The sequence below is a fragment of the Macaca fascicularis genome, chromosome 18 (genome assembly GCF_037993035.2).
Source record: "Macaca fascicularis isolate 582-1 chromosome 18, T2T-MFA8v1.1".
Classification (NCBI taxonomy): domain Eukaryota; kingdom Metazoa; phylum Chordata; class Mammalia; order Primates; family Cercopithecidae; genus Macaca; species Macaca fascicularis.
Window position 1 is genome coordinate 62,341,866 of NC_088392.1, and position 27,736 is coordinate 62,369,601.

The following is a 27,736-nucleotide window of genomic DNA, read 5'->3' on the forward strand; positions in this document are numbered from 1 at the left end:
ACTTTTAAGGGTCACAGAGAATACCTAGGACCTGGAATATTTTGTTCTCGTCACTGTTGCCATTTTGCTTTGAGACTCTGCTGTGCTTTTATGACCAAATAAAATGTAACAAATCTCTCTCTTCTTCCCCACCTCCCACCTCTACCTCCTCCATCCTCACCAAAGATACCCTTCAGTCTTTTCAGGCAATCCAAAGCAAATAGAGATCTGAGACACTGCCTCACTTGAGCCTCTAATTACAATGATGTTTGGTAGATCATAAGCTGTCTTTACTACGCTAATCATAAACAGAAAGAGTTTTATAAATGACCTATGTTTAATCTGCATCTTTGAGTTCGTGTATTTTTCTTCCAATCTGTGAAACAATTATCTGCTATTATAATTTAAATGTGAATTAATTCAATGTCTGTCTCTTGGAAGGCATTGTAGATTAATGAGTAAATATGTATTAGCATGTCTTCAAACTGTACATTATTGACCTGAGAGACAACAGGGAACTATAATGACTGATTATGTAAATCCCCAATTGCAAATTGTTGCTAAACTCCATAATGTCATTAATTTACATTAATGTCAGTCTTTCTTTACCAGACACTTATTAATTAGCTGTTGCTTGACACATACTTTGATGTAGACTTTTTGTGAGTCATTAAAGCCCTTTGTGTAGAGACCTTCTTGAAGACCTTTTAGTTTGTATATAATTGACAAACCAGATGACAGCTTTTACTGTTGATCATAAAACTGCAGCCAATTCACTCAGACATTGAATTTATGTTTTGAAACCTTTCTTTTTAACGTTTTTATAGAGAAAAAGTTTAAATGCAGGTACGCTTTATTTATTAGATGGTCTAAAATATGCCCTTTGTTGCAAGGTCAAATTTACAGGAGTTTTCTAACCAAATGCACAACTGCTTTTAGAGATTTTGTAATAGGAAATTCTTCTCAGAGTCACCCATTATGTATGAATTCTCTACAAGAAGTCTCATGTTTTAAATTAGTTTTTAAAACGAGTACAGATTTTCACACATTCAATCTGCCATCTAACTGAATTCAGCCCCCTGAACACCCAGTGACTGACAGCATCTACCTCCTGGAAAAGTCCAATATCATTTAGATTCAAGGCAGTGCTTACCAAGGGTACTCCAGGTCACAGATTGTTTCCGTTTTGGTTTGTTTCATTTGAACTAATTATACTGTTATTCACTGTAATTAATTCATTTCTTTATGCATTCCAAAATACGTATTAAGCACTAATAATTCTACACCCATAACTATCTAGACAGCAGTGAATGAAAGAGACAAAATCTTGCCTTCATTCAGCTTACTTTCTAAGGTGCAGAGGAGCTAGACAATACACAAGAAAACCACATAGAAATTTAGAAGAAAATAAAGTAGAGAGAGGTGCAAAGGTGGAGTATAGGAAGTGCAATAAAACCAAGGATCACTATGGGGAGAGGAGATTGCTGTGGGGAGAGAAGAGGAGTAATTTTAAGTCAGATGATCAGGGAAAAGGTATTGGACAATGGTTTGAATGAGAAGAAGGAAAGAACTCTTGCAGACATCTCAGGGAAAGTAGTTCTAGGAGAGGAAACTGCCTTGGAACTTCAAGAAGGCTAGCGTGGTGGAGCAGAATCAGTGAGGATATGAGGAGGAGACAGGTTCAGAGAGGAGGTAGGAGAGGTATAGGCAGAGCAGGAGGGCCTGGGACCACTGAAAAGATTCTAGCTTTGGAGGGCCTTGGGGTGGGGACATTGAAGATTCCAGCTTTTAATCAATGGTGAGGAGCTCTGCAGGGATTGGAGCAGAGCAGTGACAGGATCTGAATGTATTAACAGAATCTTTCTCCTTTATATAATAAAATAAACTATTTGGGATAGATGAGTAGGCAAGGGCGAAAGCAGGGAGAACTCTTAAGAAGTTATTGCAATAACTGAGGCTAGGGATCGGGGGTAGCCTCAGGGGGTGCTGTGTTGAGAAGATGACAGATCCTAAATACAAGTGGAGTATGTAATACAATATGTATAATATAATATATAATCAAGGTTTGCTTATTGATTCAGTGCTACATACAAGAGAAAGTCAAGGATGACCCAAACTTTTTGGCCTGAGCAGCTGGGCTACAAAATTGCCATTAACTGGCCAGTCACAGTGACTCACACCTGTAATCCCAGAACTCTGGGAGGCCAATGTGGGTGGATCACCTGAGGTCAGGAGTTTGAGACCAGCCTGGCCAACATGGTGAAACCCTGTCTCTACTAAAAATAATTAGCTGGGTGTGGTGGTGGGTACCTGTGATCCCAGCCACTGGGGAGACTGAGGAAGGAGGATCGCTTGAACCCAGGAGGCAGAGGTTGCAGTGATCCCAGTGAGAAGAAGCATAGGAGAAGCAAGTTGAATGGGACAGAATTGAACAAGAATTTGTTTTTTAAAACATGAATTATATGATTTCTATTAGATATCTATTGGAAATAGCCAGTGGCAATTGAATATTCAAAGTAAGAGTTTAGGGGGAAGTTCCATGCTAGAAATGTTCACTCAGGAATCATGAGAATGAAGACAGTGTTTAAAGTCATAAAACTGAGAGAGATCACCAAGATACAGAGGACAGAGTAGAGAAGACCCAAGAACGATCACTAGAGAATTCCAGTGGTAAAAGGTTAACATGAATATTAAAGAACTAGCAAAGGAGACTAAGAAGGATTGATTGTAAAGTAAGACAAAAACCAGGTTTGTAAAGTAGGCCAAAAAATCAGTTGTGGAATGTAGTGGAAAAAGTGTTTTAGGTATGGAATGTTCAACTATTCCAAACTGCTGATGGTAAGTCAAGTAGGAAGATTAAAGGTTAGTCATTGGATTATGTACCATGGAGGTCATTGGTAACTATGGTAAGAAAGCTGTAATGTAATGGGAGTAAAAGTCTGATTGCAGTCAGTTTAAAGAGGATGGGGGAAGACGAGTTGGAATCCATGATTATAAGAAACTATTCTGAGAATTTCTCTTGTAAAGGGAAGCATACTGAAATCCAGGATAAGATTTAGCTGATTACAAGAAATGATAGGGTTCTTGAACATGGATGTTTGTATAACATTTTTCTTGAACATGGGTGTTGATGAAATATTTTCTTGGTGTTAGAGAGAGCTCTATCACAGATATTTCTCACTCTGTGTTCCTCCCATGCCCAGAAGTACACCTTCTGGAGCTTTTAGAAACAACAGAAGCATTCATATAAGAAGAGATTTAGAAAATTACCTGAAGTATTAGGGTCATGGACTTCCTAAATAACCACCCTTACCTCTAGCAGTCAGAGATCACCACCATCCTGGTTGTTGCTATCAATGAACAGTGCTTGAAAACTCCAGGTCCTTCATCTCTGGTTTTGTTTTTGACTCTCAGAATAACCTTAGGTACCCTTTCAAGTTTCAGTTGGTTCAAATTAAAATGAAGAGGCCAAACTAGATTGTCTCTGTGGTTCCTGTGGGGCTGAAATTCATGATGTTGGATGTTAATAGCACTGTAGATTCCTAAATAGTGTAAACAAACTGCCTTTTAGAGAGGCTAATGTTGTTTTCCTATTGTAGTTGGAGCCTGGATCTTAAAATTGTGTCATCTGGAAAGTGATATTTGAAAGGGTTTAGGCCCTCACTTTATTCTAGGAGCAAGCCTTTTAGTCATATTCATAAATTTTCTAGGCAAAAAGTATTCATTTGCTTTATTCTCAAATAACTCCTGGGAAAGCCCCAAGTGAGGAAAATGATCCAAATGCAGATGGTTAAGATGATGGTTCGAAGTACCAACTTTAAATCATTCTCCATAGAATTAATTGTATCAGGGCATCCCTGCATGAATTTTTATAATGGTAACTTGCAGTCAGTTTAAAGAGGCTAGTGTAGAAAACGAAAAATGGGGTTTTCTAGGCTTAATGAAGAAAGATCATGGGAAAGGGGCTTCCGCTATGCAAAATGATCTGATCTCTGCAATGTGGTATCAGGCAGGAAATTAGCGGAGAGTTACGCAAGGAATGAGCACTTACAGGGACATGGCAATTAGACTCTAGGAACAATGATGTCCGATATCTCACATAAGGTCTTCACTTCTGAGCTGTAAGATTCTTATGTTAATTCAGGCCTCAGTTAAACCAAACAAACTAACAAAGATTTAAACTATAGACTTGTGTTGACTGTGCTTTGGGGTAATCAACAGAGAGAAACTGTGTGCATGTCTGAAAAAGCAGCTGTGAACTAGCTAGAAGTGATGAGAAGAGAATCTCCGGACAAGGCCCATGGTAAAAGACAACCAAAATAAATCTGTGAAAAACATCAGTGGTCTTGTGGGATTCTCAGAAATGATAATAGAAAACAAATTCCCCATAGAGAATGTAGAGTCTGTGAAGTCATTTCCTATGAGATTTAGATTGTTTAGTTAGACATTAAATAGACAGGTAACCCCTGGGGGCTGGAAAACTCAGGGGCATTGGAGTTTACTCCCATTTGGATCTCTGAGCCTGTTACTCACAAGAGAATATAGGCTGTAAAATAATTGAAACACATTATTCATTGAAAGAAAAATGTTGACAAGCTAGGAGTTTTTGATAGACACTGTTGTCTATCCCAGATCCTTTCTCTTCTTCTTCTTTCCTAACTGACCCTAAATATTTTCTTGGGCAGTATTATGCCCAGCAGAAAAACCAAGTTTCCCAAGCTCTCAAGGAAGCCATGTGGCATGTAGGTTAAAGATATGAGATGGCACTTGTGGGAAACTCCTTAAGTGAGGGACACTCACAGCATGCACTATTTTGCATTTTCCCCTTTGCCTTTGCTCTTCCACTTTTAAAATATCTGTAGGGACAGATACCTGGGGATATAGCAGACACCTTGCAATCATGAAGATGGCATCTGCTCATTAAGCGTGGGGAAACAGAAGAAGAACAGGAGTCTTGTTCCTTATAGTGTTATGGAGCCGCCAGGCAAGCTTTGGACTTCCAACTTCTGGCCATCTCATTGTGTAAGAAAAATAAACTTGTGCTGGGAGCAGTGGCTCACACCTGTAATCCCAGCACTTTGGGAGGCTGAGGCAGGTGGATCACTTAAGGTCAGGAGTTCAAGACCAGCCTGACCAACATGGTGAAACCCATCTCTACTAAAAATACAAAGTTAGCCAGTCATGGTGGCTGGTGCCTGTAACCCCAGCTACTTGGGAGGCTGAGGCAGGAGAATTGCTTGAACCTGGGAAGTGGAGGTTGCAATGAGCTAAGATTGCGCTACTACACTCCAGTCTGGGCAACAAGAGCAAGACTCCATCTCAAAAAAAAAAAAAAAAAAAAAAGAAAGAGAAATAAACTTTTTTCCTACTCAATTAACACATTATTTGTGTTTCTGTTATATAAAGCTAAACAGAATCCTAATGTTATAATTTTTACTTCAGTGATTTTTTTTTTTTTTAATCCTCAAACTTCTACTTATTGTTTCCTTTTCTTTTATTTCCAAAGGGAGTGATCCTGGTCTGGCATTTCTGATGTCTGCATTTAAAGTTGCCATCTAAGTCATGAATCTGTTTTCTGCTACTATCACAGAATACCACAAACTGGGTAACTTAAAAACAATAAAAGTTTATTTGGCTCATGGTTCTGGAGGCTGGGAAGCAGGGCACTGGCATCTGGTTAGGACCTCATCCCATGGTGACAAAGGACAAGCAATCATGAGAAACAGAGAGAAAAAGTAGGCAGACCCCTGCTATAATTAACCCACTCCTGAAATGAGAGCATTGACCATCTCATGAGAGCACTACCTCTTAAATGTCCCATCTCTCAACACCATCACGGTGGCAGTTAATTTCAACAAGCGTTATTAAAGGGGGATGTTTAAACCATAGTAATCATGATAGAAGAATTTTTTGTCTGTCTTTATTATACATATGCAGCCCCCTTGTTAGTAACGGTAAGATGGCCCCCTGGGTTTTAGCAGGGCCATGGGGATAAAACCAAGGAGACTTGCCTACCTGAGAACTGTGTCCTGCAAGCTAATTTCATTAGGCTTGTTGCTTGACTTTACGAAATGACTGGTCCAAGATGAAATTCTACTAGTTTTTCTTCCTAATTATGTTTATATATTAGCTGTTTTACCACCCTTTCAAAGTCGTAAGTTTCTGACTCTGTAATCTGATTTCAAAGTCCTGAATTCAGTTACCTCCAAGTAGTTGTACTTACAATATCAAAAATTTGTTATTTTCTAAGTAGATGCTATGAAACCTTTGAATTCATTTTTTGGCTGTTACTATCTTTATGCTGATGGAGTGTGTTAATGAGCAGAAATGGAGGTGAAATAAGATTAAACCCATGATAACCTGAACTAAGCCCACCTTTAAATTTTCAAATGTGGGGAACAACTGGATTGTCCAACAGGTTCATCAATCCAGTTTTGTTCTATGTCACCACAAGAGATTCTTGAGGAAACTGGGTGAGCGTTGATTATTGTTTGAGAATTTGATCTCTCCAGGACATAACCTTTTTAAGAACACCATCCTTCAGCACCATTTTTATAGTCCGAGTGATGAAATACAGCTTTGCATTTTATTTTAGTATGTTATCACTGAAGCACTTTTCACTTACCTAAGTTGGGTATTAGTCTCTTTGATGGGTTGTTATCTAAATTATGTATTAGATTATGTTCCAGATTATTTTGTAATAAATTTCATTGTGTAAATTTAAGTTATACAGCATAATATTATGGGACATACAGATAGTTAAAAGGTTACTATAGTGAAGCAAATGAACATATTCATCAAAATTATTTTTCTAATAAATTTCAGTATATACATTTAAGTTATACAACATATTATGGGATATATAGACATAGATAGTAAAATGTTTACTGTGCTTAAGCAAATTAACATTCATCATCTCACATAGTTACCTAGTTATTTTTGTTTTTGTTATAAGAGCAGCTAAAATCTACCCATTTTGCATAAATCCCATATATAGTAAACTTTTATTACCTATATTTCTCATGTTGTACATTAGTTCTCTAGACTTATTCATCCTATGTATCTGCTACTTTCTATCCTCTGACCCATGTTTCCACTTCCCCTCTCCACCTCTAATAACCACTATTTTGTTGTCTCTGTAACTTGCAATTTTCTTAAGATTTCACATATAATAGAGATCATACAATATCTCTAGCCACTCATGAAACTGAACTGGAATAATTGGGTAAATAATTATCTTAGTTTTTAATTAATCTTTCTTAAACGTATGTTTAACTCATATTTATTTCAATGTTTAACATTAGAAGTATTTGGGGTCTTTATTTAGAAGTTTGGTGATGCTTTTGTGACTAGAAATATGCCATGGGAATTTAACTCTTGTTTATATCAATTAGACTATGGTAAAATTGGTTTTTTAATATATCGTTTCTTTTAAAGTCAGTTTCTAAGAACTTGTCAATAACATTAAGTGAGGACTTACTGTATTTTAAGCTGATAACAAATTAACTTATATCACATACAAAAACCTTAGACCTTTATCCCTTATGCACACAATTTACATTTTGTATGTCGTAATTTACCTCATCATATAATACTTCACAACTTATTGTTGTTTTTGACCATTTTTCTTTTTAGCTTTTGTACTTGAGGTATGTATTATTAATATACCACCATTACAGTACAGGAGTATTCTGGATCTGACTGTATATTCACTTCTTCTAGTGAGTTTTATACTGTCACATGTGTTTATGCAAGTAATTGTCATCTTTTTATTTCCCTTGAAGAACTCCCTTAAGCACTCTTGTAAAGCAGGCCTAGTAGTAATGAATTCCCTCAATTTTTGCTTGTCAATGACTTATTTTTCCTTCATTTCTGAAGAACAGATTTGCTGGGTATAGTATTCTTAGCAGACAGTAGTTTGTTTTTTTTTTCTTTCATCACTTTGATACCATAATCCCCTTCTCCCCTGGCCTGTAAGATTTCTGCAAAGAAATTCACTGACAGTCTAGTGGGAACTGACTTGTATGTGACTAGATGCTTTTCTCTTGCTGCTTTAAAAATTCTCTTTGTCTTTGACTTTTACCAGTTTTATTATAATGTGCCTTGAAGAGGACCTATTTTGAATAAATCTATTTGGGAGGCTTAAAGCTTCATGGATTTGGATGTCTATATCTTTCCCAAGACTTGAGACATTTCCAGCAATTATTTCATTTAATAAGCTTGTGTCTCTTTCTCTGTCTCTTCTCCTTCTAGAAATACCATAGTACAAATACTTGTTTACTTAATGTCCCATAGACTCTCTTCACTCTTTTTTATTCTTTTTCCTCCCTCTTACTGGATAATTTCAAAATACCTATATTAAAGTTCACAGATTCTTTTTCCTGCTTTATCTAGTCTGTTGTTGAAGCCCTCGATTTTATTTTTTATTTTATTGATTGAAGTTTTAGGCTCTAAGATTTCTGTCTGGTTCATTTTGGTGATATCTGTCTCAGTTGAATTTATCATTTAGACAATGAATTGCTTTCTTGATTTGATTGAATTGTCTGTTTGTATTCTCTTATATCCAAGTTTCCTTATGATCATCATTTTGAATTTATTTTCAGGCAATTTTTAAGTTTTTATTTCTTTGGGATCAGTTGTTGGAGAATTACTGCGTTTCTTTTGTAGCATTATGTTCCTTTGCTTTTTCATGTTTCTTGTGTTTGTGCCTCGATATCTGTGCATCTGGTGGTGCAGTCTTCCAAATGTTACAAAGTGGTTTTCATAAAGGAAGATTTTCACCTGTAGATGAACCTGAGGGTGCACACTGGGCAGGGTGCAGTGATTTTGGTTCTGTGTGGGTGCAGTGATGGAGTCTCTATGCAGCTTCTTCAGTTGTGATCAGTGTTAGCAATGATGGGAGGTTCCTCTGTCATCTAGTTTGCAGGATTTTGTGGCAATTATGGTGGCCACCTACGTTATGGTGGCCACCCTAGCAAGGCTTTAGGGATTATCCTGTTCTTGTCTTTCTCATAGTGGTGAATCAGCTGAGAGAACCTCCTTGGTTCTGGGTCACATGGCTCACAGGCAGCCACAGCAGCACTGGGATCCAGGGCACAGGGGCTCAGAGCAGCTGTGAGTCTCAGTTCCTGCGGTTGGGGTCTTATAAAACTACTGTAGCACCAAGGACTTGAGGCATAGCCATTAGTGGATGCAATTCTACTAAGCTAGGATCTGTTGTTCTGAGACACACCTAGTAGCTTAGACCTAGGGGGCTGGGATATAGCTGTAGTGCTGACCTGTAAGGGCAGGGCATGGTACTCGTATGGCTCCAGGGAAGAAGTTCTCTGGAAGCTTCAGCCCTAGGGACAGCTGTAATTCATGATTCAGAAACAACAGGGCACATTAGCAGCTCAGGCTCCAAGGAATGAAGTACCATCCAGGGGTGAATCTGGGCCTGGGATAGTGGGATATGGCAGCATGTTAGGCTCTGTGAAGCCAGCTGCAGCAGGAGCAAAGACCCAAGAATGACAAGATGCCACTGTGGCTTGGACCCTAGTGGTTAGAGAGCAGCACAGTGATGACTCCATTCTCAGGAGAAGTGGGGTGCCTCAGCAGCTTGTACTAGGGGAGCTAGTCCAGTTCTAGGAGGCAGGGTGCTGCAGTTGTTTGTTCTGGAGGGTGGGTGGCACAGTTCAGCCAAGATTCTAATTCCCTGGAATGCAAGGCACTGCATGTGATTGGATCCAGAAAGTAGTGCTACATGGGCCAGTGGAGCTTCTGGATTCTTATGGTTTGAAGATGGTGACTGTCTGGTGTGTAGGAGGCATGAGGTCCCTGGGAATAGGGGTGCTGCCTCAGCTATGACACTGGAGGCATGACTGCTCTGGTAGTTTGAGGCTCTGTGTGCATGGGGGTAGGGCACATAAAGGGAGGGTCCACCAGTGACTGGGATGATGGGGAGGGACTGGCTCTGTGGAAGTTTAACCTTAGGGAGTTGGCGATAACTTGGTCTTGGGATGATGCACTGTCAGTGAGCATAATGCAATGGAAGCTGAGCCTCAGGGATGGAGGGATGCAAGGGCTACTTGTCCCTGAAGCAGGATGCACTCTAGCAGTGGCTCCAGTTCCAAAATGACACAGAGCAGTAGCAGCACTGACTACACAAGGGGAGACACAGCATTACTGGCTCCTTCTCAGAGGGTAGCTTGGCATGTAGACTCTGGGGAACTCCCTCAGCTGGGCTCCAACCTGTGAGAACTGCAGGTGTCTGCAGCAGTGGTAGGGGCTTCTGGGGTCCTCTTGCTTACCTTTTCTCCACGGACAGAAGTCCCTCCTGGTGCTGAGCTGATCTCAACCAGAGCAGTGCGTGGCGAAAGCAAGTTGTTTCCTGCCCTTCTCTATGCAGCATTCTAGATTTCTTGTTCTACAGGATTTCTGCTGCTGCTTTGCTATTATTTGGTACTCCTTTAGTTATGCTGGGCAAAATGTAGTTGTTTATTCATTGTTTTGGGTTATTTCATATGGGAGAAGAGCACTAGAAGCTTCTAGTCAGCCCTTGTGCAGACATCACTGTCAATTCCGAATCTTCTGTGTAAGTATTTGATGACTGAATGCAATGAGATCATGTAATTATTAAATATAAGTTTGCGAAAGTGAGCACTATGATTTCTGTTTATCACCCAATTGTTCTTTTTATCTTCTATGGATAATCAAGACTGCCTGAGAGACAGGTTCATCTCTCCTCTTATCTCCCTAAACTGTTCCCCTCTTATTAACTCAATAATCCTTACATCTCCCTATAATAACCTACCATCTGCTTCTAGTTTTGGCCTCTTTCTAAAACTAAGTTGAAAATAATATCTGATTTCTCATACTTTTATTGTTGATAATAGATGAGTATGCCACCTTTTTTGTGAGAATAAGATATTGTGCTGAGAGCATGGTTTGTAAACAGGTATGACGAAGTCTCTCTATGTAACTGATTTGCAGTTTAATTAAAGAGAAGGGATGACTATAACAGTGGAACAGAATAAGTGACAAGTTGTATGTAGCCTTCTTCCCAACATGACATTCTCCATGTGGAGTTTGAGGGTTCAGATAAGGTAAGACTTAGATATGCTTTGCAGGAAGGATATAAGTACACCACTAATAGGTGTGATGGTACTTTAATAGTAATAACAATAATGATAGCTAGCATTGATTATTTTCTATGTGCAAGGCATTATATTAAGCATTCCATGACAATTATCCTATTAAATCTTCATCACATCTCTATGGTTTAAAATGAACTTTTATTATTACCCCCATTTTAGAGAGGAAAATATTGAGAGTTAGAGATGTATATAACCTTCCCATGATTACTTAGCTAATAAGTGGTGAAGATGAAATGGATATAAGCCCAAGATAATATGACCCCTAGATCTGTCTTAGTTGTAGGCAGGAGGACCTGCAAAGATAAATATGTCTTATTTGGATCCACTTACCATAATTTAGAATTGTTAGCTTTTAAATTATGCTCAAATTAGTGAGCAAATTTCCCTGGATTTCAGTATGATGGCTTTAAAATCAAGGAACTCTATATTTGGGTTTACTTAATGGGCTGATAAACTGCCAGGATTGTGAATTCATTGTTAAACATTAGCCTGGAAGTGAAAGATAAGAATGCACATGCTTTGTCTACAGATGGAGCAAGTTGTCATTCAAAGCTACAAAATATAGCTAAGGAGTTTAAGAACTGAGGGGAACATAAGTTCAAGACCCAAGAGGAGAACATGAGACCAGACAATATGCCAATTAATGGAATTAAACTGAAAAGATTTAAAATGAGGTCCCCTCAGGAGACAATGTAAAAGAAAAGGCAGTTAATTCAATAAGGACAAAAGGATAAGCGAGCTAACTGTGAGAGGATCAGAATATTTAAAGTTGATAGCGTCTTAAGAATTAAAGAACATTGGCTTGTGACTGCTGTGAATTTATTATGCCCCAGTGGTTCGGTCTAATTTGGTCCCCTTCATCCTCTGAACAAATATGCTCATCCTGAGATTCCAGGACAAAAGAAATAATCCTTTTCATTGCAGTCAAGCTATAAAAGTGATTATGATCAGCAGCCATTCACAGAGGAATAAATAAAGGAACCATCCATCATGCTAGTAAAGTTTTCTGTCCATCTGCCATGTTGCATTTCAAAGACTGTTTCACCACATTTTGGTTGTTTTCAAAGATATACTTTTAAAAAAATAAATTTTATATTTGAAAACTCCCCAGGACAGTGAGAGTTTAAGTGTACAAATGTAATTTATCTTGTGCTAAGCAGGTTTTAAAGTGCCGAAGGCACGGTAGGGGGTAGATAATAGGGTGCAATAAAGTGGATCTGTATGTCTCTGTAGCAAATAACTGAAAATATGAATTTAAGGAATTCTGTTATGGAATATATTCTCTAGAAAAGCAGTTGTGCAGTGCCGTTATTCAACCATATATCAACAAATGTGCCTCTAAAGACCAACATCTAAAGACCACAGCAGGGAGTAGGTTTAAAGTGTTACACCAAGGCATCCAATCCTTTTAACCCAACTTTGGCAAATGCAAATGGGGAGCGACAGCATTGCCAAAGACATGCAATCAGTAGCAGCAAATAGTCTCTGAGGACAGAGGTATATAAACTTGAGGAACCATTTATGGGCTAGAATGGTTTTTGTCAATGGGTGTCAATGAGGCTGAAACAAGCACCATCATATTATGGAGCTTTCTCATGTGATATTTATACCTGGAGACTATCTCACTTTATCATTGTTCTGTAGCTAATAAGTCACATTGTTTTATCTTTTATGAAACCCTGGTTTACACAGATTTTATCATCTGAAAAATTCAGTATAAAACCATTACAACTTAGAGTATTTGGGGTGGATATTTTCTGGGGGGAGCTGTGAATGACCTAGATTATTTATCAAATCAACTCTACGTTTAAAATATTTGGGCAGGGTGGGGGTTCTCCTTCACTAAGCCTATGTATATGTACTATATAACTAAAATTAGTTTCTTAAAGGTAGCAACAAAAAATGCTGTTAGTTCATACTGAAGTATAGTAGTGCTTTACACCCTGTAGTAATTCTCTGTTGTAAAGCATTTCTTAACATATTTGGTTCAAAGTGGGGTTGGAGGATGGAGATTCTGCTCTATTAAACAGGCATTCCTGTGTCCCTTGTTTTTTGCTAGCTGTAGTTTAAGAAACTCAACATTCAGCTTACTGGTGCAAATATGTCATGACAGAATTTCTGCAACCCATCCATACTAATGAATTGTAGCACTTAACTAAGAATAAAAAAGGATACTAGTGGGGCTCCTGGAATTCCTAAGAGCTTCTTAAAGAGGCCCGTCTCAGGACACAGTAAGTCTGACATTGCCATAGATTTGCTCTCCTAGAACTTTTAATATACTTTTAATAAAAGTTATAAATATATACACAAAAGGCCAAGGATGAGAAGCTATAGGTAAACTTCCATAAACTATACCTGAAATTTGAATACACATTTGAAACGCATTTATGTTTGACATACAGCTCACTACTTTATGGCACAATCCATAGGTGAATGTCACTTTTCATATTACTTAATATTTGTTCCATTTCATGGATGGCACCAGATTAAGAATAGGACCTTTTTATAATATTGATCTATGGCAATATTTAGTCCAACACTTCTCTGCAATTCAGTGTCATGGCAGAAATGGATAATTAAAATAATCTTTATATTTGTGGAGGATAGATAGTAGGTACAAAAGAAAGAAAAAGTTAGAAGACATGATTCTTAAGAAGCCATAATACGCAGATATGGTCCCCTATGCTAAGTGCCAATAGAGAAGTAGGTGGAGAGGGAACTAACAATTTTATGAAGGCTTTAGACTTTAACTCAATGATCTTTTCACGGGGTGGGCTAGAATGTACCAGGAACCTTATAGATTTTAGGTAATTTAATTCCTAGTACAAATAATAGAAGTTCTAAAAGTGAGTGTTGAGAAGATAGAAAATTATTGTGGGTTTGATTATTTGAAGAAGGTTTCATGGGGTAGCTGACCCTACAAATAGGTCTTACGAGACAAGACAGAATTAGTTGACGTTGGAAAAATGTGTGTGGTGGCTGTAGGGGAAGAAGTCATTTGAGATAGATTGATATAAGTAAGGCTAGGTGGGAGGAATTGGTGAACAGTATTTGGGGAATAAGGATTGTGACAGTTTTACTGTGCTTATCATTTGTAATTCCAGTGGCACTTCATTGATCCAAAGCCTATCAATAATTCATCTGACCTGTTTACTTTGATAGCCACAGAAAAACCTAAAGAGAGATCCTTTCATTTTTTTGAGATTAATGGAATCCAACAAATGATCATTCAACAGAGCTATGGCAGCTCCTTGTTCTGCAAATTGCAAATGTTGCAGCAAAGATATTCGGCCATTGTATGGTCACTATTGAAAGGTCAGTGTTCTCTTTTTATATTTAGAGCAGCCAAGGCTGCTTTAATTCCAGAGAAGGTGTCTAACTTATATTGTACCATGATTTGTTTAGTCAGCAAGAAATTATCTTCTAATATAGTTCTGAGATTGCTGACTGTGAAATCTATTCAACTGTAAAGACGCTACTGCTCCTTCAGCCAAAGAGAATTCTGTGCCATCCAATCACGTGCTTGAGAAAGTCGCTAGTCTCCCTATGAAGCACTCTTGAGCACCACGAGTGACGTGATCAGGCCAGGAGGAAAAGAAAGATCATTCTATAAAAAATAGATATCAGAAAATTCAGACAAAGGGATCTGCAGCTTTTGTTTCTTCTCTTTTTGTTGTTGGAAATGAGGCCAGCATATGGCTGCATGGCATTGTTAAAGTGTTAAAGTGATGTAGAAGACCTGAGCTTTTCCAGTTTAGCACTGCAAATCTAGAATTTACAAATGCACCCTAAGTTTCTTCAGATTTTATTGTGGGTTTGATTATTTGGAGGAAATAAAGTAACTCTAGTCCCTAATTCAGAAGATGTTCTGGGCCCTTTCCTAAGAAATGTTAAGAATGCTTGGGGAGTACCTCATGCAAACTGGGTGTCACTTGTCACCTCTCCCTTCAGACTGCCACCCGGGCATCTTCTTTCATTTCTTCCTGCTGTCTCCTGAACTGCTTCCTGTATTGCATGACTTTCCTTGGTCTGCTTTGCCCTACCTGCAGAGCTCCAGCTTACATTTCCCTAAGCCCCACTGAATTTAGACTTTTGTGTTCAAAAAGCTTTATAAGTGACTTGAGACTATCATAAGAGAATTAACAAAAAGGCACAAGTCAGAATTCAGCTGCTCCTAGAGGGCCCCTAACCCATGCTTTGTCAAAGATGGAGAGATGTCATGCTAACTGTCTCTCTTGGGCCTCAGCATATTGGCACATTGCAGAGCCCCTCTCCTGCTTAGGTACACATGGTTTCTCTTTTCTTCTCACTTCTTAGTCTTTGGGCCCACCAGCAACAACTCCAAACTTTTCACATACCTTAGGAATTTCTGCAGAAATTCAACCCCAATCCTTACCGTGCAAGAGACTTCTTTCACTATTTCTAGATAAATTCCTTTTAGTTATTTCCATCTCTTCCTCCGTCCAAAGTTTGGGGCCAAACAGCCCTGAAAGTATAATTCTTCTCCCCAAAATGCTGCCTCTGTGAGCTGAAGTGCAGAAATAGCTATTGGCATCTGTTGTCCAAAAGATCACCAGGATGGCTAAACAGTAGAAGAGAGCTTTATTGGTGATAATGGTTTCCAAGCTGGGAAAAGAAGGTCTCCAGTGTGGAACAAAGGTGCTCTCTCTTTGATAAGGGGAAGGACAGATTGGGTTTTATGCCTTACAGGGTCTGTGTCATACATATTCAGCATGTTTGGGGAAAAAGCTATACATATTTATGAGGGGAGCTGAGCGCATGCATAATAGGTAAACATACATGTGACATATGTAACATACATCACGTGTTCACTTTACGGTGGGGTTTTAGCATTAAAATGAGGTGTGGTTTGTCTCTTTACATCAAAAGGTGAACCATAAGACAGACTATCTGTGCACACGGCCAGGCACGGTGGTTCACACCAGTAATTGCAGCACTTTGGGAGGCTGAGGTAGGTGGTTCACTTGAGCTCAGTTCGAGACCAGCCTGGCCAACATGGTGAAACCCAATCTCTACTAAAAATACAAAAATTAGCGGGGCGTGGTGGCGGGTGTAATCCCTGCTACTCTGGAGGCTGAGGCAGGAGAATCATTTGAACCCAGGAGACGGAGGTTGCAAACCACCACCCCCCAAAATAAAAATCTTAGTTTTTATCCTAAAATGACTAACCTAAAAATAAAATAATATATGTATTTGGGAAAAGACAAAAAATTTTCAATTTTCTCTGTTATTATTACCTATATCATTGGTATTGATTCTTTTCTAAGTTTACTGCTTTCTAACTACATTTGTTACATTTAGTGATGAACATTGTAAAACTTCACATATGGGCATCAAGTCCAATAAATGATGTTATTTTGGTGATCTTGGGAGTAAGAAATCTCCCCCACTCCTTGTTTTTATAGCTGACCTTTTCGGAAAGAAATCCCTCTTGAAAAGTCCCACTTTAATTTGTTATATTTTTCAAACTAGACTGTCACATATGCTCTAATGACACAGTATTTCTTAAAGCCCCAGAATGAAACCAACACAATCTCTGTGATTTTTAACATTCCTCGTGTGGTCTTATACATTGAGTACAATCTTCATTAATAATATACTGTTTTGTACCTGTTTTCCTTTTAAGGGGGTTTGTACAATCAGGATGGATCTCTTGCTACACATATCAATAAAAAATATCTTGGAAATTGCTCCATTAGATGTTATTTCAATGGAAAAGATCTCCTTGGTGAGGAAGGTTAAATGAAATTCACAGAGAAGTTCTTTTGTGACTCCTAATATTGGGCTCAGTGGAGTTAAACACTTCGGTTACTTCATGAGAGCATTTAGTTTAGTGCTGAGCTGAAGTAAAGAAGTATGAAGCTTGGAAGATATTTTGCTTCTTCATTTATTTTGCATTTGCAGTATCCTCCCACACTGATAGTAGGGACAACTGGATGCAAGTCTGTTTCTGCCCCAAATCAATGATCTATCATTTGTCTTTTAATGTCTCTAATCCTTGGCACACATTTATAAAAGATGGATTATGCTTGTGGATGCTTAAAATTCTGTCTAGTCGCAAATCATACATATGATAATGGACTGTTATCCAGCATATATAAAGAGCTCTTATAACTCAATAACAAAATAAGAGGCGAAGAGGAAGGGCAGAGGGAAGGGGCGAGGCGCACCCAGCTCCTGGAAGGCAAGTATAATCATAGCAACCCTGAACAGGCTGTGGCAGGATCCCAGTCCCTTGCTGATCTGTCAGACATCAAACTTTGCGCACAACTAGTCACAAACGCAGCATTTCACGGAGACACTGTCACAATCACAAGGTTCCTGCTATCCGAATACAAATAGTGATGAAGGTAACACTGCTGCTTTGCTGCCAAACAGCATCTGCCATCATATTTCTTCTATCTCCAATTATAAAAGAGGTACATGCACTTAAAAAAAAAAAAAAGACAAAGCATAAAGGTCTTTATAAACCGAAAATCTCCTCTTTCATCCGCTTTTCTCTACATTCACTTCTGTCTTGGAACTATTGTTAACAGGGAAATTAATCTCATATTGCATAAAGTCACTTACGAAGAAATTGGACTTCAAGATCATCCATTTTACTATTCTTGAAGAAAAAATCATGAAATTTAGGGCTGGGCCTGATGGGATTTGTAGTGGTCCTCTCTCTCACCTCGAAAGCTACCACTGCCTCCAGATGCTCTTAAGATGGTGACCTCTCTGCATTTCCACACCTACAGCAGGAAGAATTGGGAAGAAGCAGACTTCCCCGTTCTGTGGTAGACACGTCTTGCAGAAAACGCAGATATCCAAATAACCAAGGAAAAGTGTGGGAAGGAATGCAAAAGCTGTGCCAAACCATTCAGTGTTTGGCTGGTGCCCTGGGGTTCACATGCATTTCAAGAAGACTGAAGGGTACCAAAGCTGCAGCAAATTAACTAATTTCTGTCAGGCCTGCCTCTTAGTGGCAGAGTATGGCCCACCCATCCAGGTTCATGATGCAGGACTATCCTTAAAAGATGACATGCCAAAGTTGGAGGTCAGCAAAAGTACTCCATTCAGAATACGGAAAGAGAGGTTTCCAACTCTGATGGAACACAGCCGGTTGGTCTGCTGGGGAAAGCCACATCTAGCAATGATATGCTGAACAAACTGGCCCAGGCCATATCCTACCACCTAAGAAATAAGGCACACATTTGCTCCTTCTGGATAAAAGGAGAGAGTGAGAGAAGAGAGGAGCGTCCATATAGACATGAGAGGCCTACACATCCAGATAATACCCTTGCTGATAAGAATATTAAAGACCAGTATTACAGAATCAATGACCCTGGAGCTGGAGCATAGAAGCTTCTAAGGCAGACTTTAAAAATGTGACATCTAGATCCACCAGAGGATAAGGCTATCACCTCACTATATGTTGATGGTCTGGAGGGTATTATTTCTGAGACCAAGCTAACAAATCATCTCTACCTATGTGGAGAGATCTGGACGATCACTGTGCAGAGACAGCAGTGTGCTTTTATTTTTATGTAATTATTTTTATTTTATTTAATTTCTTTTTTTTGAGACAGAGTTTCACTCTTTGTTGCCCAGGCTGGAGTACAGTGGCATGATCTTGGCTCACTGCAACCTCTGCCTCCCAGGTTCAAGCGATTCTCCCGCCTCAGCCTCTCAAGTAGCTGGGGTTACAGGCATATGCCACCATGCCCAGCTAATTTTGTATTTTTAGTAGAGGTGGGATTGCACCATGTTGGTCAGGCTGGTCTCGAACTCCTGACCTCAGGTGATCTGCCCGCCTCGGCCTCCCAAGGTGCTGGGATTACACGCATGAGCCACCACGCCTGGCCAGCAGTGTGCTGCTTTTCCACAGGGCAGGCTGCAGAAGTGGCTGCTGAGAAGTCAATTTAATAAACTGACTGTCAGTGGCTGCAGACTCAGTGTAAAATGGGGAAAATCCCAAGCAGCCAGAGGAAAAGAAAAAAAGGACAGAACCACAGACTCTGGGATCCAGCTAGAGCTCATTCCAGCTCTGCTAGGAGCTCCTTCTCCTCCTGCAGCAGCAGAAGATGCATCTGCCAACTCCTTCCACCTACTCTCAAGTGGCCCTCCAGCTATGGTGAACATTGCTCCACCTCCACCCCCCAGGATTCGGGCTACACATATCCCACCCAACTGGACCACCTGCTCATTTCAGCAAGACTCCAGGATCAATCTACTGTCTCAGGACCACCCGAAGATGGGAGCTCACACCAGAAAACACAGCACTTCTGGCACATTATCACCGCTCGGGACCTCTGTGAGAAAAAGGGGGCACTTAAAAATCTCAATCAATGAATCTCGGAATGAATATACTTTTTTATTTCTTTGTAGCTTCCATGGCATCTGAATGTGTTAAGATGTGTGCAGGTAAGAAATGAGAGTCATGCTTTTCTATGCATATTCAAAGCATCGGTGGACCTCAAATAAACTGCCATCAAAACATCTGGCTGCTATGATAGCCTGACTAATAACACCTACTCCCTGTTCCCCCCACCTCTGTGGTCAACAAAGGGCTGGGTGAATTGAATGATCCAACAGAGTTCCCATCCCATGTACACGTTCATTTTGTCTCTTTTTAAGGGGGGTCGGGGAATTCATCTGCAGTAAAAAAGCTTTTAAACATTCATAATAATAATAAAATGAGAACCTAATTTTAAAATGGGCAAAGTATCTGAATAGATATATCTCAAAGAATACATACAAATGATAAAATATGTATCGCTAATAGTGCTCAACATTTTCAGTCACTAGGGAAATGCAAATCCAAATTACAATGAGATACCACTTCACATCCCCTAGGATGGCTATAATCAAAAAGACAAACAATAGCAAGTGCTGACCAGGACATGGAGAAATTGGAATTCTTGTACAATTGCTAGTGAGAATGTAAATTTGCAGCCAGTTCAGAAACAGTTTTGCAACGTCTCAAAATATTAAACCTGAAGTTATCACATGACCTAACAATTCAATTTCTGTGTATATATACCCAAGGGAACGGAAAACACACAGCCATACAAATGCTTGGACATGAGTGTTCAGAGCAGCATTATTCTTAATAGCCAAACGTGGAAGCAAGTCAATTATTCATATTCATAAGTGGATGAACAAAATGTGATATATCCAGAAAATGAAATCCTATTCACCTATGAAAAGGAATGAAGTACTGATGCATGTGAAAATATGGATGAACATTGAAAACACTATGCTAAGTCAAAGAAGCCAGTCAAAACTTGTATGATTATATTTATATAAAATATCCAGAATAGGTAAATCAATTAAGGCAGAAATTAGATTAGTCATTGCCTGGGTCTGGGTAGAAGAGTAGGAGGGTAGGTTTGGGAATGATTGTTAATGAGCATTAAGTTTCTTTTGAAGTGGGTAAAATGTTCTAAAACTGATTTTTTAACTACTGGATTTTGACAGTTCTTTTCATATTCTAGATACAATTCCTATGTCAGATAGGTTGTTTGCAAATATTTTCACCCAGTTTGTAGCTTGTTTTTATTTATCTGCTTATCAGGGTCTATGTGGAGCAATAGTTTTTAATTTTAATGAGATTTACTTTATCAATTTATCAGTTTTTGCTTTTATGAATTATGCTTTTGGTGTCAAGTTTAAGAACTCTGACTAGCTTAGTCCTGAAGCATTTTCCTATATTTTTTTCTAAAACTATTATAATGTTATGTTTTACATTGGGTATGTCATCCATTTTGAGTTAATTTTCGTATAAGAAAGTGAGGTTTAGGTCAAAATTCATTTTCTTTTTGCCTGCCTGTAATAGCTCCAGCATCATTTGTTAAAAAGACTATCCCCCATTGAACTGCTTTTGCACCTTTGTCGAAAATCTAAAGTAACTTCAGCATATTGGTATAGGTCTATTTCTGAGTTTTCTTTTCTCATCTGTTGATCAGTGTGTCTATGATAGGTGTTGATTTTACTGTAGCTATACATAAGCCTTTTCATCAGGTAGAGTTATATTTACCACTGTATTCTCTTTTTCCAAAATTATTTTAGCTATTCTAGCTCCAGTGCCTTTATATATAAATTTTAGACTAAGATTGTTGTGTTGTGCCAAAAACCACCGGTTTCAAATTTAATAGGTATTTCATTCAACCTATAGATCAACTTTGGGACAATTGGTACCTTTACTATGTTAATTTGTCCATTCCATTAACTTTGTATGAGTTTCTATTTATTTAGATCTTTGATTTGTTTCATTTGCATTTTGTAATTTTTGGAATTCAGATTTTGTATGTGTTCTATTAGATTTACATCAAATATTTTATTTTAGAGCAATTATAAATCATACTATATTTTAAATGTCCAAATGTTCATTGCTAGTTTACAGAAATGCTATTAATTTTTTTTAGGATGAACTTCTATCCTTTGCTTTTGGTGAACTCATCGGTTCTAAGAGGTGTTTTGTAGATTCCTTGGGATTTCCTACATAGACAATCATGTCACCTGCAAATAACAACAGTTTTGTTTCTTCCTTCTCAATATGGATGCCTTTTTCTTTTCTTTTCTCTCTTTTTTTTCCTTATTGTGCTGTCTACAACTTCCAATACTTAGAATGATGAGAGCAGACATTCTTCCATTCTACCTACCTAATTTTAAGGAAAAAACCATTCAGTCTTTTACCATTAAGTATGATGTTCGCTGCAGGGTTTTTGTATAGGGCTTTTTTCAACTTAAAAATGTTTCCCTCTATTTCTAGTTTTCTGAGAGCTTTTATCATGAAGGAGTGCTGGATTTTGTCAAATGCTTTTTCTGCATCAGTTGATATGATTACATGATTTATGATTTTTTCTTTAGCCTGTTGATATGGTGGATTAGATTAATTGATTTTTTAATGTTGAATCAGCTTTGCATACCTAGAATAAATCCCACTTGATCTTTGTGTATAATTATTTTTATATATTGCTGGATTTGATTTGCTAATATTTATTTGAGAATCTAAATTCATGAGAGATACTCATTTGTAGCCATCTTTCTTTTTTCCTTTATTACTTTTTTAAAGCTATCTTTACCTGATTGTCTAATTTTAGTATCAGCAAAATGCTAGCCTCACAAAATGAGTTGGGAAGTGTTTAGTCCACTTCTATTTCTGGGAGAGAGTGTATAAAATTTATGTTAATGCCTCTTTAAATGTTTAGCAGAATTATCAAGTGGTGCCATCTGGGCCTGGAAATTCCTTTTTAGGTGCTTTTTAATTTTAAATTTAATCTTCAATGGTTGTAGGGTCATTCATGTTATCAATTTCACTTTGATTGTCTTGGTATGGTCATTTATACAATGATCATGATATATACATTTCAGTACAGTTTCTACTCAGTTTCCCTACAGAGGCCTTTTTACCTTTAGATCTAACACACAGTTGTTAGGGTTCCCTAGGTCCAGGAATCCAGGTACAAAGAAAGCACTTACAGCCATTGTTTTCTGCTTCCCTGGCCCTCTGGTGAACTTTGCACTACTCACTCGTTCCAGTATGAGGTGTATAGGCATGATGGCCATAGTTTTCAAATCTCTGTACCAGTAGGCACAGTTGGCCTTTAGAGCCTTTTTTCTTTCAAATTTTCAGATGTCTCAGAAATCTTTTTATGCAACTTTAATGTGTTATAACTTCATAGAGCATAGTAGACTGCAAAACAAGTAATGGGAGATATCTCAGGCAGCGCTTTTACATTGGTCTGTAAGGAGCTATTTTCCCTAAATTAAGGGAATCCTTAAAAAATTATAGCAGATCAGCATGAATATGTGCACCAGTGTTCAGACTGATACAAATAGTGCGTTTTGAAAGACTGTTTGAAATGAATTTGAAGGACATTTCATATCCATGCTCAACTGTAGGCATAAATCACATTTTAAAAATAAATATATTAAAATTTTGTTCTCTACTATGTCATTAATAATGCACTTTCAGCTGGTTTAGCCACCAAGTGCTAACCGCATTTTGTTCCACAAAAAATAGCAACTTTTTTCAACATGAATTATTTTTAATATAAATATCAAAGATTTTAAAAATATACTATTATAGACCAAGAAATAAGAATGCATTTCACTAACCCTCTTGTATCTAATATGTAAGAATGTCCAAAATGGTGACTCTGCCACAAAAAAGACTCCAAATATTTGCCTGTGGAAAATATTATTTCAGAGACTGAGAATCATAGTAACACGCAAATTTCCAACAGGTTCATGGGCGTTCCCTACTCCGCATACGTATTAGGCCATCCTCACAGTACACTGTTTGGCCACCTGCAGTGTCTCCAGCTCTGGTTCTTTATCTTGCCACAGAGTGTAAGGAATCGGATCCATAAAGAGAGAATTGCAAAAAAAAGATATTGCATGTAATATCTTTGTGAGTTGAAAATGATTAAGACAGCATAAAGTATTCCCTCTTTAAGAGATGCTTACATTTTAAGACAGAGCAAAGTGTCCATTTGGTATAACCAAAAAATAAAGGAATATACTTTTGACATTTTAAACATCAGATACGTAGGTCACTGTTACAGCAAAGGAACCCTCCAGTGGGTTTGAAATGATATGTATGACTTCCCCCACACAAGGCCAGCCCTAACCCTTCACCACTATGAATGGACTAATCATTTTTGCACCAACGATCCTGGGAAATATACCTTACTAAAATCAAAACACCAAACTACATAGAGTTTAATCCACCATGATAGTGAAGAATCATCATTAGCGTTTAGGCAAACAACCAGTTTTTGCTTACTGTTAGAATGGTTTAAAACTGCTTATGGTAAGGATAGTTCAATTTTATCCATTTTGTTGGTATGTTGCGAAGAGCTAAGAAAATTGTTTTGTTCTACTCCTCAGGCTATGTCCTCTGCCCGTGGTTTGAAGTAAGACTTCCTCTTCTGGCATTGTTAGAAATTATATTCAGAATAGGGGACAAACTACTCGGGCTCTCTTTCTATGTCAGGGGTTTACCATCTGAAAAAGCAGCATTGAAATGATTTAATGGGATCTCATTTTTCCCAACAGTCAGCCCTCTACAAAGTCAGGATTCATTCCTTCCTTGGGGGTTTGCATGGCTTTTGGCCGTGGATCTGGCTCCTAGGAACTTGTCCAACGTGATTCATGGTGTTTAGTTATGCAGCTCTCATAATTGGGTGATTCCTTTCTCCAGATGCACATGTAACTCCCATTAGTGTCACTGAGGCTAAAGCTCATATTTCAAGGGAATCTGAAATTTGACAAGGGTGAAAGGACTTTTTGGTTTTTCCTGCTTTGATTTAGGCCTTGTCTGGTGATTTTGATACCTCTGATGGTTTTTCTTTTCTTCCAATTTGTTAATATGTTACAGAAAATTAACTGTCTGGAAAACAAAGCAAGCAGGAGTTTCTCTCTCTCTCTCTCTCCCCTCCCCCCTTTGTCTGCCTCTCACTCCTTCTCTCCCTCCCTCTCTCTTTCTCTTTCTCCCTCTCTGTTAGAGCATTGATTTTTTTTGAGTTAATTTCTTTCTTATTGTTCTTTAGGTCAGCATCTTCACTATTTCTTAGTTCTGTTCCTCATTCAGACTCTCACTCCTAGAGAAAATATTTCTATGATTTACAGTTTATTCTGTCCAATTTATTTTTAAATGACTCAATTCTGTCTTTTGATATAACACAAAGTTCTTAACTTAAACCTTTAGAGAGGCAATCTATTTTATTTAGTTTATATTAGCCTCAAAACTATCAGGTAAAGGTTCAAAAAAAGTTAGTCTCAATGTCAAAAAAATTTTATCTGGACTCAAAAATTAAACTGTAATTTTGACATCATTAGGTTCTCATACCTTGTGAAATCACAACTTTCAATTTAAAACAGTCAAACATATAAATTCTCTACTTTTCCAAGCCTCTTAGCTTTTAACTAAAGACATGAAAGTCACTGGAGCCCGGCTTCTTAACCCAACTTCTATGGAATCTATATGACTTCATGGATAAACTTCAGAGGATTTGGAGAATTTCATAAAATTGTTCATTTTTGTTTTTGTGAATTTTTCCAGGGAGAAAATTCAAACCTTTCAAATGAATTCATAACCTTAAAAAATCTATTAACCATCCATTAGAAATGCATTCCAACTTTCTTAGGAAGATAGCCTCAATTCTAATTTTCCTGAAAAGTGAATGACACCTAAAGAAAGTGATGAATTTTAAAAGTTCTCTCCATCCTACCTCATGCTTTTGCCTCCTGGTGAGCTACCTCTATACCCTTTAACAGAGACCCAGCAATTACCACTTCCCTCAACTATTAGTTCATGGTTAATAGGATTCATTGGAATGTCTCCTCATGTCAAGATACCAAGACTGTAACCCCTTGTTCTTGTCTGCCAAATGATTAGAGGTTCAGCAAATTCATCGAGGCATGGCCTCGATGACCTATAACAAGGCAATCAAAGTTCACTCCATTCAGTTCACTCTGAGATGCCTTATTATAGTTTCATTATTATGCATTTAGGCAAAATAGGGTTATTTAAATACAACTTGTGCTGTGGGTGAACACAAAATTTATATAGTGAAACTAAATACTGTGAATTATAGTTTTCCTTATTTTCCAAAAACTCATTACACCCATATCTCTGTCAGTTACGATCTGGTAATTTAAATTTGGGGGTCCACACTGATGGTCAGTAACAGTTCATTAGACAGCCTGACTAGGCTAGTGACTCAAGACACTGCTGATTTTCTAGGTTTTCATATGTTTCATTTGCTCTGTTATTTGTGTTTCAGAAAATTGGCAGACTCTTTGCAATTCACTTGTTATTTAATTAATCCCTTATGAAGTCAGTTTCTCTTATGAATTCTCTGAATTCTCTCTCCTTCATACTTTCCACACTTTTTTTCTTGCTCTCTACAAACTGGCTATTGTTTCCTCTAATATTTGTTCTCTGCTTCTGGACCCCAGGCCTTCAGAAGGGCTCTCAGTTGTTGGCTCTCTTTGTTTGTGTCCTTCCCAATGAACCACTGACTTCATACTTTTGAGGCTGTTATCATTCACTAGGTATTACTCACTGTAGTTCATGATTTTCCATTTTGTTGGTAACTGCTGATTGGTTCTTCCTGGTAGGATAAGCTATTTCTGTATTTCTTGCTTCTTTTAAGCACTCTGAGATCTGCAGAGCTATTATATCCTTCGAAGATATCTACCACACCTTCCAGTTCCTGTTTGTATGCGTTTATGTTTAGTCAATTCAACAGACACTAATGTGTTAGGTATTGTGCAAGCTTCAAAACATAGAAACTTATGTGTGTGATATAGTTCGAATCTGTGTCCCCACCCAAATCTCATGTAGAATTGTAATCACCAGTGTTGGAGGAGGGGCCTGGTAGGAGGTGACTGAATCATGGGGGTGGATTTCTCCCCTTGCTGTTCTCGTGATAGTGAGTGAGTTCTCACGAGATCTGGTTGTTTAAAAATGTGTAGTACTTCTCCCTTTACTCTCTTCCTCCTCCTTTAGCCCTGTAAGAAGTGCCTGCTTCCCTTTCCACCATAATTGAAAGTTTCCTGAGGCCTCCCCAGCCATGCTTCCTGTACAGCCTGCAGAACCATGAGCCAACTAAACCTCCTTTCTTTATAAATTACCCAGTCCCATTCTCAGATATTTCTATATAGCAGTGCAAGAATGGACTAATACAATGTGTCGTGGTTCCTGCCCTCAAAAGGGCTTACCATTTAACTGGAGAATAACTTTGCCCTTAACCTTTTACTGAACAAGGCATTTAGATTACATTTGCACCTTCCAGCACTAGTTAATCACTTTATTTTTTTTTCAGAGTTTTGACACTGTTTATGTTTAGTATGCCACCTGAAATTACCACCCATTATGCTTGCGATGGACGAACTTTCTTTTTTCTTCTGTGTTGCATTTTTATAGCTACAACTCTGGACACCTGTTTTCATTCCTGTTGTTTCCTCGGGGACTTATTCTTCCTGGCTTTCTTATTTTGTCAGAGTCCTGCAAGGCATTCTTCAACCTTTTTTACCTTTTCGCCATTTCTTCCATCAAAGACACCAGCTTGCATTTATAGCATGTGACATTGATGAGAGCCTCAGAGAGAAAAACAAGCGTAGAGCTGCGACTGCCTGTTACTGCCGTCATTCTGTTCCCCTGTGCTCATCCCTCCTGGGAAAAAAAGGAGAGACACGGTTCTTTGTAACTCCCACAGAAATTTTTCCTATAAATGTTTGAAGCAAACTGCCTTTTGGCAGTGTCTGTTTATCTCTGGGCACCTGGGACCACTCTCTTGAAATCAGTCTGGACACTAGCTTCTATTTCTTCCCATTGAGGCTTTATTATTCTGCTAAAATGATAGCCCGAATTACTAATTTATATCCTAGGTGTCTGTCTTCTTCAGATACCAAATAGACAAGGAGCTTTTGCTCAAATGTTCGAGAAACATTTATTCACCTACTGAATTAGAGTTCTCTAAAGGGACAGAACTAATGGGAAAGATGAATTTATGAAGGGGAATTTATTAGGAGAATTAACTCACACACAATCACAAGGTGAAGTCCCACAATAGGGCATCTGCAAGCTGAGAAGCCAGGAAGAT

General features: G+C 38.3%; 1 pseudogene; it reads left to right on the forward strand.

Annotated features, from left to right (window-relative positions):
- The first annotated feature begins 10,062 nt into the window (after positions 1–10,062).
- Positions 10,063–19,521, forward strand: LOC135968209 (pre-mRNA-splicing factor RBM22-like; annotated as a pseudogene).
- Positions 19,522–27,736: the final 8,215 nt, after the last annotated feature.